At 37.2% G+C, this 18,279-nt stretch overlaps 1 long non-coding RNA gene across 1 annotated transcript in view; it reads left to right on the forward strand.

Moving 5' to 3' along the window:
* The window catches only part of LOC131507162 (uncharacterized), a 114,661-nt gene extending 96,852 nt beyond the window's left edge, over positions 1-17,809 (forward strand). Inside the window, exon 7 of the long non-coding RNA XR_009259376.1 lies at positions 17,709-17,809. This is a non-coding gene — a long non-coding RNA (uncharacterized LOC131507162). The remainder of the gene's footprint in view (positions 1-17,708) is intronic.
* The last annotated feature ends 470 nt before the right edge of the window (positions 17,810-18,279 follow it).

Raw genomic sequence — 18,279 nt, forward strand, 5'->3', positions numbered from 1 at the left:
GAAGCCATTTTTTTCTGTTTAAACTGTGATATGCCGTAATAAAAAGTTCAAGTCTCACTCCTATAAAGACTCATGTTTAATGCTGGGCATGGGATAGTGTAGTATCTTCTGGATCCTTAGTCTTCACCTTCTATCATTACCACCACCATTATCCCTAAGAGTTACCAACTGTATGATCTTGTGTCTTCAGAAAAGCCAAGTGAGTAAGTATTATGATTTACATATTATATGTGATGAGTCTCCGAGAAATTATGCTATCAGTTATCTTCCAGATGGAACTTATCCCCAGAATACACAATCTTCAAGGTAAGCAAGCTTTGACCAGTTGAACATTCTTTGCAGCTGCAGAAAGAAGAATGAAGAACATACTTTTTTATGGCCACACTTGTTTAAGAAGAAAAGAAAATATGCCAAATAGCTTCATATAAATATGAAAGGCTGGATATTGAGCTAGTGTTAATGAGTCCCTGTGAATGGATTTGTGGGAGGAAGAGAATGTTCTTCGGGAATTATCTCCTGCTATGGAAGTGAGACGAATGCATACCAACCAGCTCTTTAGAAACATGAGGGCTATATGGAAGTCCATCAACACTTGAGGATGTCCAAGAAACATGAATAAAATTCAGTGACAGTTCATTTTTCCTCAGTACTGAAAACAGACTACTCTTTATAAATAAGTATTATCAGAAGTTACACCCACTTTTATTTCAGACCAAGACTTCTCAGTGAATATAATGGCTCAAGACCTTTTGTAAAGGTTGCAAGGAATTTAGCAGGAGGGGTAAAAGACTAAATATTGTTGCTAGGTTACAAATAATATGACTGGGTCTGAATGAAATACACATCTAGAAGCTGAATCTCAGTAATAACAGAAACCCATTTAAAAATGTCATCCAAAATTAAGGTATTAAGCTACATCCAAACACTGTCTAGTTCAATTTGAGTCTTTAACAGTAACCCACACATGGGCCTATGGTGTGGCCAGAATTACCACAGTCCTTATTAGCTTAGAGGAATAAGTTCTTAGCCTACATTTGGTTATCTTTTTTGGAAGCAACTTGATTTTTGGTTGGGAAAGAGTGTCTTTCTTTACTGATGTCCATCTCCCTTTCAGGGAAGGGCTAGCACTGGCTTTGTGTAAGCCCATTGTTGTAAATACTGATGATCTTTTAAGGGAAGGAGGAAGCAATCATGATCACCAATGATACTTGTTAGGTATCTATTACATTGAAATTTCAAATTTTTTCTTCCTCAGACCGAACAACTATATCATATATTGAAACTTGAACTATGAAAATGAAGGCAATATGAAAGCATACTACTTGTCTTGATCTTTAAATTGTTCTCTATGTGAATCCACAGTTACCAAGTGGATACCATTTTCTAAAACATCTCTTTGAAAAAAAACTATCTACCTTTAAGGCATATAACTAGTTTAATAAACTTAAATATGAAATTAAGATGAATATATCTTGATAATAATTAAATAGTTTTTATGAATTAAAATTCATGTATACGGAAAATTCAGATTTTTTGGAAAGCCAAATATGCTACTTGTTTTATGTACTATTATTTTAGATCTCTGAAAATTAACGTAAGTAGGGAGAAACATGCACAAACTGTAATCATACTCATAAAAAAATGAAGATTTGAATTGACTTTCCAGGGGTGCCTGGGTGGCTCAGTTGGTTAAGCAGCCAACTCTTTGTTTCAGCTCAGGTCATGATCTCATCGTTCATCTTTCAAGCCCCACATAGGGCTCTGGGCTCCCACTGACAGTGCAGAGTCTACTTGGAATTCTCTCTCCCTCTCTTTCTGCCCCTCCTCAGCTCACTCATGCACACACTGTCTCTCAAAATAAAAAAATAAACTTTAAAAAATAACATAAAATAAATTGACTTTCCAAATTTATGAAACACAAATGGATACACATATGAAGACCATTATGCTGTGTTTAAATTACATTTAGGAGCACTTGGGTGGCTCAGTCAGTTAGGCATCTGACTTCAGCTCAGGTCATGATCTCTTGGTTCCTGGATTCGAGCCCCACATCGGACTCTGTGCTGCCAGCTCAGAGCCTGGAGCCTGCTTCGGATTCTGTGTCTCCCTCTCTCTCTGCCCTTCCCCTGCTCGCACGCTGTCTCTCTCTCTCTCAAAAATGAATAAATGTTTTTTTTTTTTAAATTACATTTCAAATTGTGTAAAACTCCTGCTTGTAAATAAAGAAAAATAATTATTTGAAGATGTCTAATATTTTGAATGTATTGTGTTACATAACAACTTGTAGTTTATTAATAAAATATAAACAAAAGTGACATATAATTATTTTAGTTTTCAACCAAATCTCTGGATGATCTTATCTCTTTTATGTTGTGTACTGAGTACTCACAAATGAAAGCAGAGCATTTGATTCCTAATCTTTATTCTGTAAAGCAGTGTCAGTTTTGAATAATATCTAGGATAATATCAGAGAGTAAACTTACATCTTGTTAAAGATGCGTTTTTCCCCTCTGGGTATTAATATCTTCCAACTATTAGTAATGTTAATTACCCTTATTAAATAAGCTAAGAATGCACTAAATGTTATCAGGTAAGTGTGTGAAGACAAAATAAAACAACACTTCATATATTCTGACATTTAATCTCTCCCCTTTAACATAATACAAAAATAATTATAAAGTTTTATTTAAGTTTTCAGCTAGTTAATTTTGAGATCTGGTGTTGTTTGTGCAGCTGAATTAATGGTCCAAATGTATTGCATGCTGGGAAAAAATAGGATATACATAAATTTCTCTAATGTTTCCATTTTGAAATATGTTGAAAACCTTTCAATTTTTTATCGAATGCTAATATACTGCTGGTTTATAATATGGTAGTCTGGCCATTAATGAGTTTTAATGCAGACACACTTTTATTCAAAGCAGGGAGTGCCTTTCTGTTCTTTAGGTGAATCCATTTCCTAAGAGAAAGCAATGTAAGAAGCCTACTAAACCTATTTGGGAGGAATTGACCAAATATAAAATACTTTATCAGGTGCTCATCATTAGGTAGAAACATATTTATAAATTACATAAAGACTGAAAAGATGTATTTTAAATTCTTTGAGATTTGCTCTAATTCCTAATTCTGTGCATTTAAATAATTTGAATTATTTGATCTAATTCTAAGTCACACATTCGATTTCATCTCAGAAAACTAACTCCATGGCAGGGAGTCTCTAATCAAGATTAGGATCTTCATGGTTCTGAGCCCTAAATGTTCTAATTTTCAGAAGCTCTTATTGCTATTCCATGTGCGAGGCACAGGTAATTAACATGATACAGTAATAGGGAGGCATGGCTTCTCTTTAAAATGCTTATTGAGGGAGATGGGTTGATGGATACATAAAAACATAGGTAAAGAGGTTGCATGTATAACAGTAAAGATGTCCTTCACTTTTATTTAAACACAAAAGGTTTTTGGAGGAAGTAATGCTATGGGGAACACTAGTTCTTACTGTGTTCTAGAAACTATATGTGTGAAAAATAGAATGTGAATGAAAAACTACAGTTATAATATGATGAGTCAGAAATCTATCATAGAGATCCAGCAAAGATGATAACTTCTTAAAAAGGGATCATGAAAGCGGAGAGGGAAATAAAATTTGGGTGGTAAACTGTAAGAACATGTTAGTGATTTTATTGGTAATAGAGTTAAATTCTATTTTGATGTTTGACTGTAAACAGCTTTCAAACCTCATGGTTTCTGCCTCTTGAGCCCCACACCTGGGCAAGGTGGTAGGGGAGCCCAAGTGTTTCCCCTTTAGCACCTGCAGGAGATTCAGACCACCCAATTTCCTGCCTTCCTATGAGAATCCTCACCCAGCGCCCCTCCCCCCGCCCTCCCCACCCTGCCCCTGACCACAATATAAGCCCCAGCCCAAATGCTTTCCTTGCTTTTACTCAAGTTTTGTGGACTTTCTTGAGACTGCTCATCTCTGAGACCTCAATTATTTAAGGATGGTAAATATTTTTGTATCTTTTCAATGTGTTTAGCATCATGTGTCTTTATATTCAAACCAAAGTTGGGTGGAGGTTCCTCCTGTTTTTAAAAGAGGGCAGGGGGTGCCTGGGTGGCTCTGTCAGTTAAGTGTCCAAATTCCACTCAGACCCCTATCTCGCGCCTTCATGAGTTTGAACCTCACGTCTGGATTTCTGCTGACAGCTCAGAGCCTGATGGGGATTCTTTCTCTCTCTCTTCCTCCATCCTTCTCCCTCTCTCTCCCCAAATAAATAAAACTTAAAAAAAAAATCAGGCCACAACAGTGTTGAAGAGCATTTAATTGAGCATGATTTCCAGGTATTTGCTGTAAGTTGCAAGGTGTTGGTAGAAGGGTCCAAGGCATAATGAAATGCATTAGAGGTCATGATGACTTTTCAGTTTTATACATACTGAATTTATGGTGCCTATATAGATCCTTAGTCCATTTTCAGCTTATGAAATCAGAAGAGGGAACACAGAATTCAAGGCCAGTTTAATAAAAAGCATATGAGACTAAAGAAAAGTGTTCAGCCAAGAAAAGTGTTCTTGCGGTAAAAGAACAAATCCTCCATAACTCATAACTTAGTTTTTATATGAAATGTACTTCATAAAAATAACAGTGAAAGCCAATTGTCCACTTTTACATATTAACTTCAGCTGGCATTACCATCCAGTGTTAGATTAAATGAAATAAAAAGTCCTAGTAACAAATGCTCATAATATATACATATATATGCATTTTAAGTTTCTTTAAGAAAACTTTAGAACTAAACCAATAACTTCTGGTAATTTCTGAAGCTAATTTCTACAGCATATACTAATTACAAATAAATATTCTTTGGCATTTAAAATGTCTAATAGCATGGATTTATGCAGAACTAGATACTGGTTTCTTCTAAAATGCATGTATGTGTATACCTATTGTTGACCTCTAATAAAAAAATCTTCGAGAACTGTTCCCTGATTCATGGCATACCTAGCCTTTATTTTACCAACCATGTGGAAAAATTCAAAATAAAAATTGAGGTAAAACTTTGTTTCCTGACCTTGCACTGCTGTATAAGACTATATCTGGAATAGAGAGCCCTTCTCCATGTTGAATGAACCTCTACTCAGCTAATCTGATTCTCCTTTTTTTGTTTTGTTTTGTTTCAGTTACCATTATTTGAGTATTTCTGTATCTGAGTATATCGTCTTCAGACATTCCTCTGTTTGTGTGTCCGAAATTCTATCCTCTAACTTATTCAGATGGACAGGTAATTCAATTTTATTTGGGAACCAAGGTTATTTCAGTAACCCAGGGAAGCACAAAACCACAATCGAAAATGAATGTATCATTTTAATCTTGTTACTTAAGACAAATATTTCTAAAAAACTATAAATATAAAATTGGCTTACTCTAGGAAGGGAACAAATCTTAAACAGTTCCTGTCAATTATTATAAATCTTTAGATAACTAATAAAATTCTTAGCCTTATAACTAACAATACATTTTCCTATATTTAAAATGTTAGTCCTATTTCTCTATTTATATGAGATTATGTTGAAGTTAAGAGAATTCAAATGAACTATTCTTTTCTCTTCCTTGGACTTACATCTTAATTTTTATAAACCCATTGCCTCTAATTGTTTTAATCTGAAACACTTAGAATGAGCTTTTCACAAATAAAATCATATACAGCAATTAAGCTAGTAGATTGGAATACTGAACTCTGATCTAATCAAAGTAACTATTTTCACCTGGAGTTGCATAATCTGATAGTAAGGGCTTATATATGGAATGTTTCACTCCATTGGTATGAGAAAAGGTACTTGAGTTTAATTAAGACAATGCACCTGTTACTAATTACTGAACATGATTACCAGTTGATATGGGAAGCTGGTCCATGTATCCTGTATGAATTGAGATTAAAGTCTATTGAAAAAAACAACTTTGGGAACTATTGTATTAGAACTAAAATCATCTGGTAATATAGTCAAGAGAAACAGTATAACGAAAACATCATACAGATGTAGTGGTTTTGTTCTGGATAATTAGTTTCTCCTGAGGGCTGGACTTGTTAAGAACAACAGAGTGCTCTGCTGTATTTCAGAATGGTTGCTTTCCCCTTTTGCCTGCTGGAAGCACAAAGGACCTTACTCTGTTACTCCGGGAACCTGGTAGAGGTCCTGGAAATAAAACTCACAAACGTGTGGGGACTCCCCGTCACTGTGTACCCTTTGTATTTTGAGTTGTCCATCCTGCGTCACCAGCAATTTGTCATCGTTCGGGTTTTCTTATCCTGGCACGGATTACCTACCTCCCAGGCTCTCCACCACGTTCTTACTAAATGTCAGGAAAGTTCCCTTGTGCTTCCAGCAGGGGGAGGGGAAGAAAAGGAACCATTTTGAGATATACCAGAACACTCTGCTCTCCTTAACAAGTTCTGTCCAAAGTACAAACTAACCAGAGCCTAGCCTTTGAGGGTTCTGTCAGTCTAACTGAACTGGGAGAAGTGATCCGACCAATTCCAGCCTCCTGTAGCAATCCTGTCTCACCTAACGGAGGAAAGAGAAAAATGAGGCTTGTGGTCACAGGTCAGAGATATAAACTCATTAAAAGACTAAGATAATTATAGGACTATTGTATGTTTCCCCTCCCACAACCCCCCCACCCCCACCACCACATTATTAAAAGCCTATTTAAAGCAGTTCTTTTTACCTGATACATCAGGTCTGGCTATTAGGAAAAAAGATTGCAAGGCCTAACAAAAGGAAAAAACAAATCACAATTTGGATAGACAGAGCAAGCATTAGAGCCAGATAGGTCAGGGAAGTTGTAATTATCAGACTGGGCATTAAAAAAAAAAAGATTAATAGGCTCTATGATAGAATTCCAAAGGATAAAGTAAACATACAAGAATAGGAGGGTAGTGTAAACAGATCAAAATCCTTAGAATGAAAACAAAACCACAACAACAAAAATAGAGGTAAAATACACCAATGAAGAATGGCCTTGGGTTTAATAATACACTAGTCTTGGCTGAGGAAAGAATCTCTGAGCTTGAAGGTCTATCCGTAAAGCTCTCCAATACTGGAAACAAAAGAACCTCTGATGGGGGCAGGAAGACTGTGGAATATCTATGGAAGTTGTAACATAGGCCTAATGGGAATATCAGAAGGGGAAAGAGAAAAAGGAACATAAATACTTGAAACAACGACTGAGTTACCCCAATTTAACATCAGATACCAAACCACAGGTCCAGAAGTAGCAGGGAAAAAAAGTTACACTTGGGCATGTCATCTTCTACCTACTAAAAAATAAAACTTTAAAAGTCAGAGCAGGAAAAATAACCTGTAGAGAAACAATAGGAATTACATCTGACTTCAGAAACCATACAAGAGCGAAAAATGGTCAGAGGTGAAGTCCACTAACCTAGAATTTTGTATGCTCTAAGATTATACTTCAAAGTAAAGGAGAAATGAAGGTGGTCTTAAACACTGAGGGAATTTAACTGTGGACATTCCTTGCTAGGTAGTTAAAAGCAACTCTTTAAAGAGGAAATATAGGTCATACTCTAGATAAGAAAGCAAGAATATCAAAGAAGGAATAAGTAGAGGTAACAGACTTTTTGTTGATTGATCTAACAGAAGCTTGCTTAAAAATAATAGTTTACGATGTACTTGGTGACAGGTTGATACATCTGTCTATAAATGACAGCAATAATATAAGGGCTTGTAGAAAGATTATTTTGTAATAAGGTACATTTACTACTCTTGAAGTGATACGGTGTTCTATGAAATTGGACTTGAATTATCCATTAACATTTATTGCAAATACTAGGTTAACCATTTTTTTAAATAAGTAGAATCAAAGTATAATTTATATGCTAAAATGAAATTATATAATCAATAAAAATCACAAAACACAGTGGAAGGTAAAAGGAACCAAGAACAAGGGCAGCCAAAGAGAAAACTAATACAACTGTGATAATCTAGCTGTACGAATAATTTTGAATATCAATAGTCTAGAAGAACCACATGCTCTTCTGACTGAACCAGCGAGTGCACCTGTGAGCAATATTTTTTTTAATTCCCTACTGAAGAAAAATTAAGTTTATTTCCCAACATTTTAAGAATATGCTCTTTTCTGTGTATATCACTAATATGTTCAAGGCAGAGAGAGAGTACCCCTCAAGCAGATCACCACCAAGCAAGCCTTCTCTCAAGTCTATGTCCATTCCATCACATACATGCCTGTAAAGATGAAAAAAACAAAAAAAATTCCCATCTGTCAGTAAATGAACCAGTCCCGCAAATCCAACCTATGTAAGTGGTTTGTAAACTGTGTTGAGAAAAAGTTTTCTTTTAGCCAAGCAAAGGATCAATTTGGTAACACAGATGGGATCTTACTTAATTGGAGGGCCTTAGTTTAATTAACAATGACACACATAGACCTATTGAATGTTTGTGGCTGGAAAGTATAAAGCTAGCTTACCTCATGGTCCTGTTCATCTGGGTTAAAAAGTCTTTTTTTTTTTTTTCACTTTTACTGTGTATGTCAAAACTTTGGTTTACTTTCCAACCAATTTACATTGAAAATTATACATTTTCAGAGGATGTTGACCCTGCTTCTAATCTATACAATGCCTTGCACTTGCAAACTAAGCACAAAGTGGCATTGAAAAAATAGTCCTAGGATGAATCAGTGGATCAAAGTGCAAAATAAGCACACTAATGACTAGTAGATTGAATGAAAAAGGACAAATTGAGACTACATGTTTCATTTGGAATATACAGACTTAAGAGCTTTGGCTGAAACAGACAATAGAAAGACTGATTAATTATAAGAAAGTAAAACTAATGGATAGCTTAAGGGAAGATTTGTACCCCCACCCCCACACACAACATGTTTTTGTCTTTTTCTTTTTAACACTTACATTTTTTTCTCTGAAACGTAAAACTTCCTTAACATGTTTTTATTTGAATATCCAATGAAAAAGGTCAACTTATTTACTGTCCTTTTATTTTTATTTTTTCAAATTGCTTTGCATTAGAAATGTGTTTTCCCTACTCTTAGTGTTCAGGTTTTCCCTGAGGATGTTCTTAGATTCTCTTCTCCTTTACCCACTTTATCCTGGCTTACCCGGTAACCTGAGAAGAGCATTCGGACATGCCAGGCTCACACCCTCCCTCTAGAGCCATCCTGCTTCACAGAGTAGTCTCCTCCTCCAAGCCAGGCATTTGTTTGTGCAGGAGCTCCACCCTTGTGAGGGTAAGTCCTGCAGCTTTAAAATGTCTGTATCCTTCTGAGTAAGTCGGCCTGATTTCTGGGTTCAGTATGAGACTGCCTTGACAGGCAGCTCTGAAGGCTTAATATCCAATGGCTTCTAAAAGGAAGAAAGTGGAAATTTTAGAATAAGTGTCCCTGTTTAGATTCCTCTCGACTTATTCAAAACACAACAGGGATGGAGTGTGTATTTTATCAAGTTGTGTGTTTCCTTCAGTAGCCAGGCACTTAACTAAATCTTATTCTCTTCCTTTAGGTGATTAAGCTATATATTATGCCAAGATTTCTGTTGGTTTCTCATCTGAATTCTAACAGGATTATCAACTTTCAATTTCAATATAGTTTTGATGATTTTCTTAAAACCCTACTCTAATTTATATTTTCTTTCTAGTTAAGCATGTGAAAAAGATTTTTAAAGTTACAGATGTCAAGCTTCTATACTTTCAGGTAGGATAGAGTCTCCATAAGTACTAGACATTAAATATCCACCAGACATATAGCCTAACAAGGCAAAGTCTAGTCCCTGACAAAGCCTGGTGTGCACCAATCCACCCCGGTACTGTTTTAAATAATACTTGAGGAAATGCTTTGGACACTTAAAACTATCCAGTTTTATATCCAATACATGTGGTCCCAAAATGATCCTCTCCCGTTGTGTTTTGTCTCCCACACTATCATCCCATCTAAGCCTGTGGTTACTTGGCTTTACCCAAAGTCCTCTCTTCCATTCCCAAATCATATCACTGCACTCTGGGAACTTTGTTTTTGGTATGTGTATTGGGAAAGCAGATTCTCATTCTAACTTATCTCTTCCACATTCCCTTTGTCTGAAATTGGAAACTTCTTCTGCTATTCTCTCTGTTAAATATTGTTTGTTCTCCATTATCCTTGGCTCTAAAAACAAGAAGGTGGGAACTGAGACCTGTGTGATGGTGTTTATCTGCTGCTTGTAAACACCCCCAACCCTGACTTATGGTCTTCTTCCACTGAGGATAAAAACCATAAGCTACACTACTCTCTAGATCTTCTTATTTACAAGTAAGCATAAGTTCATTTAGTGTTGATTTTACAACATAGAACACACTTAAGATTTTTGCTGATGTCGGTTTTGTTTCTTATATCCAAGATCATCTAGTAATTTGGTTGCTTGATACCCTCCTATCCATTGAGTTCCTTTGCTTAACTATTTCAAGGATATATTGTGTTCTTTTTTTTTAATATGACATTTATTGTCAAATTGGTTTCCATACAACACCCAGTGCTCATCCTAAAAGATGCCCTCCTCAATACCCATCACCCACCCTCCTGTCCCTCCAAACCCCCATCAACCCTCAGTTTGTTCTCAGTTTTTAAGAGTCTCTTATGTTTTGGCTCCCTCCCTCTCTAACTTCTTTTTTTTTCTTCCCCTCCTCCATGAATTTCTGTTAAGCTTCTCAAGATCCACATAAGAGTGAAAACATATGGTATCTGTCGTTCTCTGTATGACTTATTTCACTTAGCATAACACTCTCCAGTTCCATCCACGTTGCTACAAAAGGCCATATTTCGTTCTTTCTCATTGCCACATAGTATTCCATTGTGTATACAAACCACAATTTCTTTATCCATTTGTCAGTTGATGGACATTTAGGCTCTTTCCATAATTTGGCTATTGTTGAAAGTGCTGCTATAAACATTGGAGTACAAGTGCCCCCATGCATCAGCACCCCTGTATCCCTTGGGTAAATTCCTAGCAGTGCTATTGCTGGGTCATAGGGTAGATCTATTTAATTTTTTGAGGAACCTCCACACTGTTTTCCAGAGCAGATGCACCAGTTTGCATTCCCACCAACAGTACAAGAGAGTTCCTCTTTCTCCACATCTTCACCAGCATCTATAGTCTCCTGATTTGTTCATTTTAGCCCTCTGACTGGCGTGAGGTGGTATCTGAGTGTGGTTTTGATTTGTATTTCCCTGATGAGGAGTGACATTGAGCATCTTTTCATGTGCCTATTGGCCATCTGGATGTCTTCTTTAGGGAAGTGTCTATTCATGTTTTCTGCCCATTTCTTCCCTGGGTTATTTTTTTTTCTGGAGTGGAGTTTGGTGAGCTCTTTATAGATTTTGGATACTAGCCCTTTGTCTGATATGTCATTTGCAAATACCTTTCCCCATTCCGTTGGTTGCCTTTTAGTTTTGTTGATTGTTTCCTTTCTAGTGCAGAAGCTTTTTATCTTGATGAGGTCCCAATAGTTCATTTTTGCTTTTAATTCCCTTGCCTTTGGGGATTTGTCAAGTAAGAAATTCTGCAGCTGAGGTCAGAGAGGTTTTTTCCTGCTTTCTCCTCTAGGGTTTGGATGGTTTCCTGTCTCACATTCAGGTTCTTTGTCTATTTTGAGTTTGTTTTTTGAATGGTGTGAGAAAGTGGTCTAGTTTCAACCTTCTGCATGTTGCGGTACAGTTCTCCCAGCACCATTTGTTAAAGAGACTGTCTTTTTCCATTGGATATTCTTTCCTGCTTTGTCAAAGATTAGTTGGCCATACTTTTGTGGGTCTAGTTCTGGGGTTTCTATTCTATTCCATTGCTCTATGTGTCTGTTGTGGTGCCAATATCATGCTATCTTGATGATTACAGCATTGCATTAGAGGCTAAAGTCTGGGATTGTGATGCTTCCTGCTTTGGTCTTCTTCTTCAAAATTACTTTGTCTATTCGGAGCCTTTTGTGGTTCCATACAAATTTTAGGACTCCTTGTTCTAGCTTTGAGAAGAATGCTGGTGCAATTTTGATTGGGATTGCATTAAATCTGTAGATAGCTTTGGGTAGTATTGACATTTTGACAATATTTATTCTTCCAAACCATGAGCAAGGAATGTTTTTCCATTTCTTTATATCTTCTTCAATTTCCTTCATAAGCTTTCTATACTTTTCAGCATACAGATCTTTTACATCTTTGTTTAGGTTTATTCCTAGGTATTTTATGCTTCTTGGTGCAATTATGAACGGGATCAGTTTAGTTGTCTTTCTGTTGCTTCATTATTAGTGTATAAGAATGCAACTGATTTCTGTACATTGATTGTGTATCCTGCGACTTTGCTGAATTCATGTATCAGTTCTAGCAGACTTTTGGTGGAGTCTATCGGATTTTCCATGTATAATATCATGTCATCTGCAAAAAGTGAAAGCTTGACTTCATCTTTGCCAATTTGGATGCCTTTGATTTCCTTTTGTTGTCTGATTGCTGATGCTAGCACTTCCAGCACTATGTTAAACAACAGCGGTGAGAGTGGACATCCCTGTCGTGTTCCTGATCTCAGGGAAAAAGCTCTCAGTTTTTCCCCTTTGAGGATATTAGCTGTGGGCTTTTCCTAAATGGCTTTTATGATATTTAAGTATGTTCCTACTATCCCGACTTTCTCGAGGGTTTTTCTTAAGAAAGGATGCTGAATTTTGTCAAATGCTTTTTCTTCATCAATTGACAGGATCATATGGTTCTTCTCTTTTTTTTTTATTAATGTGATGTATCACATTGATTGATTTGTGAATGTTGAACCAGCCCTGCAGCCCAGGAATGAATCCCACTTGATCATGGTATATAATTCTTTTTATCTGCTGTTGAATTTGATTTGCTAGTATCTTATTGAGAATTTTTGCATCTATATTCATCACAGATATTGGCCTATAGTTCTCTCTTTTTTTTTTTTTTTGCTAGGTCTCTGTCTGGTTTAGGAATCAAAGTAATACTGGCTTCATAGAATGAGTCTGGAAGTTTTCCTTTCCTTTCTATTTCTTGGAATAGGTTGAGAAGGAAAGGTATTATTTATGCTTTAAACATCTGGTAGAACTCCCCTGGGAAGCCATTTGGTTCTGGACTCTTATTTTTTGGGAAATTTTTGATAACTGATTCAATTTCTTCACTGGTTATGGGTCTGTTCAAGCTTTCTATTTCCTCCTGTTTGAGTTGTAGAAGTGTGTGGGTGCTTAGGAATTTGTCCATTTCTTCCAGGTTGTCCAGTTTGTTGGCATATAATTTTTCATAGTATTCCGTGATAATTGCTTGTATCTCTGAGAGATTGGTTGTCACAATTCCATTTTCATTCATGATTTTATCTATTTGGGTCATCTCCCTTTTCTTTTTGAGAAGCCTGGCTAGAGATTTGTCAATTTTGTTTATTTTTTCAAAAAACCAACTCTTGGTTTCGTTGATCTGCTCTACCGTTTTTTTAGATTCTATATTGTTTATTTCTGCTCTGATCTTTATGATTTCTCTTCTTCTGCTGGGTTTAGGCTGCCTTTGCTGTTCTGCTTCTATTTCCTTTAGGTGTGCTGTTAGATTTTGTATTTGGGATTTTTCTTGTTTATTGACATAGGCCTGGATTGCAATGTATTTTTCTCTCAGGACTGCCATCTCTGCATCCCAAAGCGTTTGGATTGTTGTATTTTCATTTTTGTTTGTTTCCATATATTTTTTAATTTCTTCTCTAATTGCCTGGTTGACCCATTCATTCTTTAGTAGGGTGTTCTTTCACCTCCATGCTTTTGGAGGTTTTCCATACTTTTTCCTGTGGTTGATTTCAAGCTTCATAGCATTGTGGTCTGAAAGTATGAATGGTGTGATCTCAATTCTTGTATACTTATGAAAGGCTGTTTTGTGACCCAGTATGTGATCTATCTGGGAGAATGTTCCATGTGCACTCGAGAAGAAAGTATATTCTGTTGCTTTGGGATGCAGAGTTCTAAATATATCTGTCAAGTCCATCTGATCCAATGTATCATTCAGGGCCCTTGTTTCTTTATTGACCATGTGTCTAGATGATCTATCCATTACTGTAAGAGGAGTGTTAAAGTCCCCTGCAATTACCACATTCTTATCAATAAGGTTGCTTTTGTTTGTGAGTAGTTGTTTTATATATTTGGGGGCTCCCATATTCGGCGCATAGACATTTATAATTGTTAGCTCTTCCTGGTGGATAGACCCTGTAATTATCATATAATGCCTTTCTTCATCTCTTGTTACAGCCTTTAATTTAAAGTCTAGTTTGTCTAATATAAGTATAGCTACTCCAGCTTTCTTTTGACTTCCAGTAGCATGATAGATAGTTCTCCATCCCCTCACTTTCAATCTGAAGGTGTCCTCAGGTCTAAAATGAGTCTATTGTAGGTAGCAAATAGATGGGTCTTGTTCTTTTATCCATTCTGATACCCTGTGTCTTTTGGAGCATTTAGTCCATTTACATTCAGTGTTAATATAGAAAGATGTGGGTTTAGAGTCATTGTGATGTCTGTTGGTTTCATGCTTGTAGTGATGTCTCTGGCACTTTGTGGTCTTTGCAACATTTCACTCACAGAATCCCCCTTAGGATCTCTTGTAGGGCTGGGTTAGTGGTAATGAATTCCTTCAGTTTTTGTTTGTTTGGGAAGACCTTTGTCTCTCCTTCTATTCTAAATGACAGACTTGCTGGATAAAGGATTCTTGGCTGCATATTTTTTTTTCTGTTCATCACATTGAAGATTTCCTGCCATTCCTTTCTGGCCTGCCAAGTTTCGGTAGATAGATCCATCACTAGTCTTATCAGCCTCCCTTTTGTATGTTAGAGCATGTTTATCCCTTGCTGCTTTCAGAATTTTCTCTTTATCCTTGTATTTTGCCAGTTTGACTATGATTTGTCGTGCAGAAGATCGATTCAAGTTATGTCTGAAGGGAGTTCTCTGTGCCTCTTGGATTTCAATGCCTTTTTCCTTCCCCAGATCAGGGAATTTCTCTGCTATGATTTCTTCAAGTACACCTTCAGCCCCTTTCTCTCTCTCTTCCTCCTCTGGAAGTCCTATTTTACGTATATTGTTGCGTTTCATTGCATCACTTCATTCTCTAATTCTCCCCTCATACTCCTGGATTTTTTTTATCTCTCTTTTTCTCAGCTTCTTCTTTTTGCATAATTTTATCTTCTAATTCACCTGTTCTCTCCTCTGCCTCTTCAGTCTGAGCTGTGGTCGCCTCCATTTTATTTTGTACCTCATTTATAGCATTTTTTAGCTCCTCCTGTTTCTTAGTCCCTTGATCTCTGTAGCAATAGATTCTCTGCTGTCCTCTGTACTTTTTTCAAGCCCAGGGATTAATTTTATGACTCTTATTTTAAATTCATGTTCTGTTATAGTGCTTAAATTGTTTTTTATCAATTTGTTAGCTGTTGCTGCTTCCTGGAGTTTCTTTTGAGGAGAGTTCTTCCATTTCATCATTTTGGGTAGTCCCTGGGGTGGCTCCCAAGTTCAGGGCACTTCCCCTGTGCTGTCTGGAGTAACTTGTGTTTGTGGGCAGGGCCACAGGCAGACCTGATGTCTGTCCCCAGCCCACTTCTGGGGCCACAGTCAGACTGGTGTGTACATTATCTTCCCTTCTCCCAGGGGCAGGACTCACTGTGGAGTGGTGTGGCCCCTGTCTGGGCTACTTGCACACTGCCAGGCTTGTGGTGCTGCTTTGATGGGATCTGGTGTATTAGCCAGGGTGGATCTGCAAGGTGCACAGTGGCAGAGGGGCAGGCTTGGCTGGCTTTGCCTTCGGTGGTCCCCTGCAGGAGGGGCCCTGCAGCACCAGGAGGGAGGCAAACCCATGGGAGGGATGGATCCACAGAAGCACAGTGTTGGGTGTTTGTGCAGTGCAAGCAATTTTGGTGACAGGAACTGGTTCCCTTTGGGATTTTGGCTGGAGGGATGGGAGAGGGAAATTGCACTTGCTAGCACCTTTGTTCCCCGCCGAGCTGAGCTCTGTCTTCCGGGGCTCAACACTCTCCCTCCAGGTATCCTCTCGCCCTCCGCTCTCCAAGAGCAGAGCTGCTGACTTTTAACATTCCAGATTTTAAGTCCCGCTGGCTGTCAGAACTCACACAGTCTGGCCCCTATGCTTTTGCAAGTCAGACTCATGGGCTCTGCCTTGCCAGGTGGGCTGGCTGCCCCTCCACCGCCCCAGCTCCCTCCTGCCAGTCCGTGTAGCGTGCACCACCTCTTGGCCCTTCCTACCCTCTTCCGTGGGCCTCTTGTCTATGCTTGGCTCCAGAGAGTCCATTCTGCTAGTCTTCTGGTGGTTTTCTGTGTTATTTAGGTAGGTGTGGGTGGAATATAAGTGATCAGCAGTACGCAGGGAGCTCAGTGTCCTCCTATGCCACCATCTTCCTTCTAACCTCTCTATTCTTTTTAATAACATGGACTTACTACATCTTGGGCATCTCAAGTTCCAGTTGCACATTTTGGGTCCTTTTTTACCATTCAGTTATCGTCACTATATTCTTTGGCTTTATTGAAAACCTGAATCTTGTAACCTCTAAGTTTTAGAGTTCTTTTAAAATGAGCTTTTTTCATTTGTCCTATCAGCTGTCCAGAAAGGTTTTATGGCATATTATTTCAACTCCTTTTTCCTAACATTCTTTAAACTTCTGTAGGAAAACTGTAGTCTGAGAAACTCCAACTACTCCTTCCTATGCTAAATCTGAGGTGGCTGAATACTTCTGTATGAAACTGTAAGAACTCTGTGTTTCTGCTACTAATATAGAGCGTTCAACTCCATTGTGCCTTCACTGTTGCAGGACAGCCTTTCATCTGTCTCCTATTTTCACATCAGCTACTTCAAAAATTTTCCACCCCCCCCAACCCTGAAATATTTAGCCATCTAACTCTCATCATAAGAGCTCACAATTTCTTCAGGGAAAAGGAAGTCAACATCTTGCCTTACACTGATACTTTGAATATATTGTGATACTGTGATGGTAGTGTACAGAGTGAGAAAAGTTGCAACACTTCAAATCTGTTCAGATCACTTTTTAACCTAGCAACATGTAAAATAGAAAGGCCTCATTTAGGGAAGATTTTTGATAGGTAAAATTTTCAGATATCTATCAAAGTTTAACTTTTATTCCATTACTCATTGTATTTATTATTTTTTTTAATTTTTTTTAACATTTATTCATTTTTTGAGACAGAGACAGAGCATGAGCAGGGGAGGGGCAGAGAGAGAGGAAGACACAGAATCCAAAGCAGGCTCCAGGCTCTGAGCTGTCAGCACAGATGGTCAATAAAAATTAAGGTGTAGAAAACATTTGTTTAATATGGAAGTCAATTTTCCTTCCAAATGATAAACTACTCTTAAAATGACATTTTCTTAAAGTCCATTCCAATATATTTAAATTTCTTGTCTCTTTTGGAATCTTGGTTTTTTAGTTTAATTTTTGCACTAAATGTCAACTTTATTTTAAATTTTGATTTCTACAAGAATGTGCTCCTCTACCAAGCTTATGTACTTTCTTAGGATTTCTTAAATTCTTACTTATTCATTCATTCATTCATTCATTTATTCATTTATTGCATAACACTCTTCTAGATTCATACCATATATTACAGGCTTAAATTTTAAAAATATCATATAGCTTGTTTTGCTTTATTGTTTTTTCTAGACTGTATTTCTTGTGAGCAGAAAATGAACCAGCACCAATAACGGAACTTGGGTGACTAAATGCTCTGGAACGTGTAGTTGAATACACGACTACAAGGTATGGAATCTAATTAGTAACCAACTTGATGTTAAACAACATTCACTAACCTCTTGTCCCAATTTTTGCCAAGCAGGACATTGAATGTCCTTACAAATAGTAGCCAGAATTTCCTCTTTGTCCTTTCCCAATGAAATAGTGAATAATAGACATGAATATTCATAATATTGAAAGCTTATTTTGATTTTTCTTTTGCTAACATAATTTCACTTCTATTATGCAAACACTCTTCATAAAATTATTTTCCTCGCCCTGGGTAAGATTATTTTGCTTATTATAAAGATAGAAGCTTCTCAATTTTTTCTAAATACAATTTATTGTCAAGTTAGCTAATATACACTGTATACAGTGTGCTCTTGGCTTTGGGAGTAGATTCCCATGATTCATTGCTTACATACAACAGCCATTGCTCATCCCAATAAGTGCCCTCCTCAAAACCCATCACCCATTTCCCCTTCTCCCCTTAGTTCTCTGT

Source organism: Neofelis nebulosa, chromosome 3 (assembly GCF_028018385.1).
Source record: "Neofelis nebulosa isolate mNeoNeb1 chromosome 3, mNeoNeb1.pri, whole genome shotgun sequence".
NCBI lineage: Eukaryota > Metazoa > Chordata > Mammalia > Carnivora > Felidae > Neofelis > Neofelis nebulosa.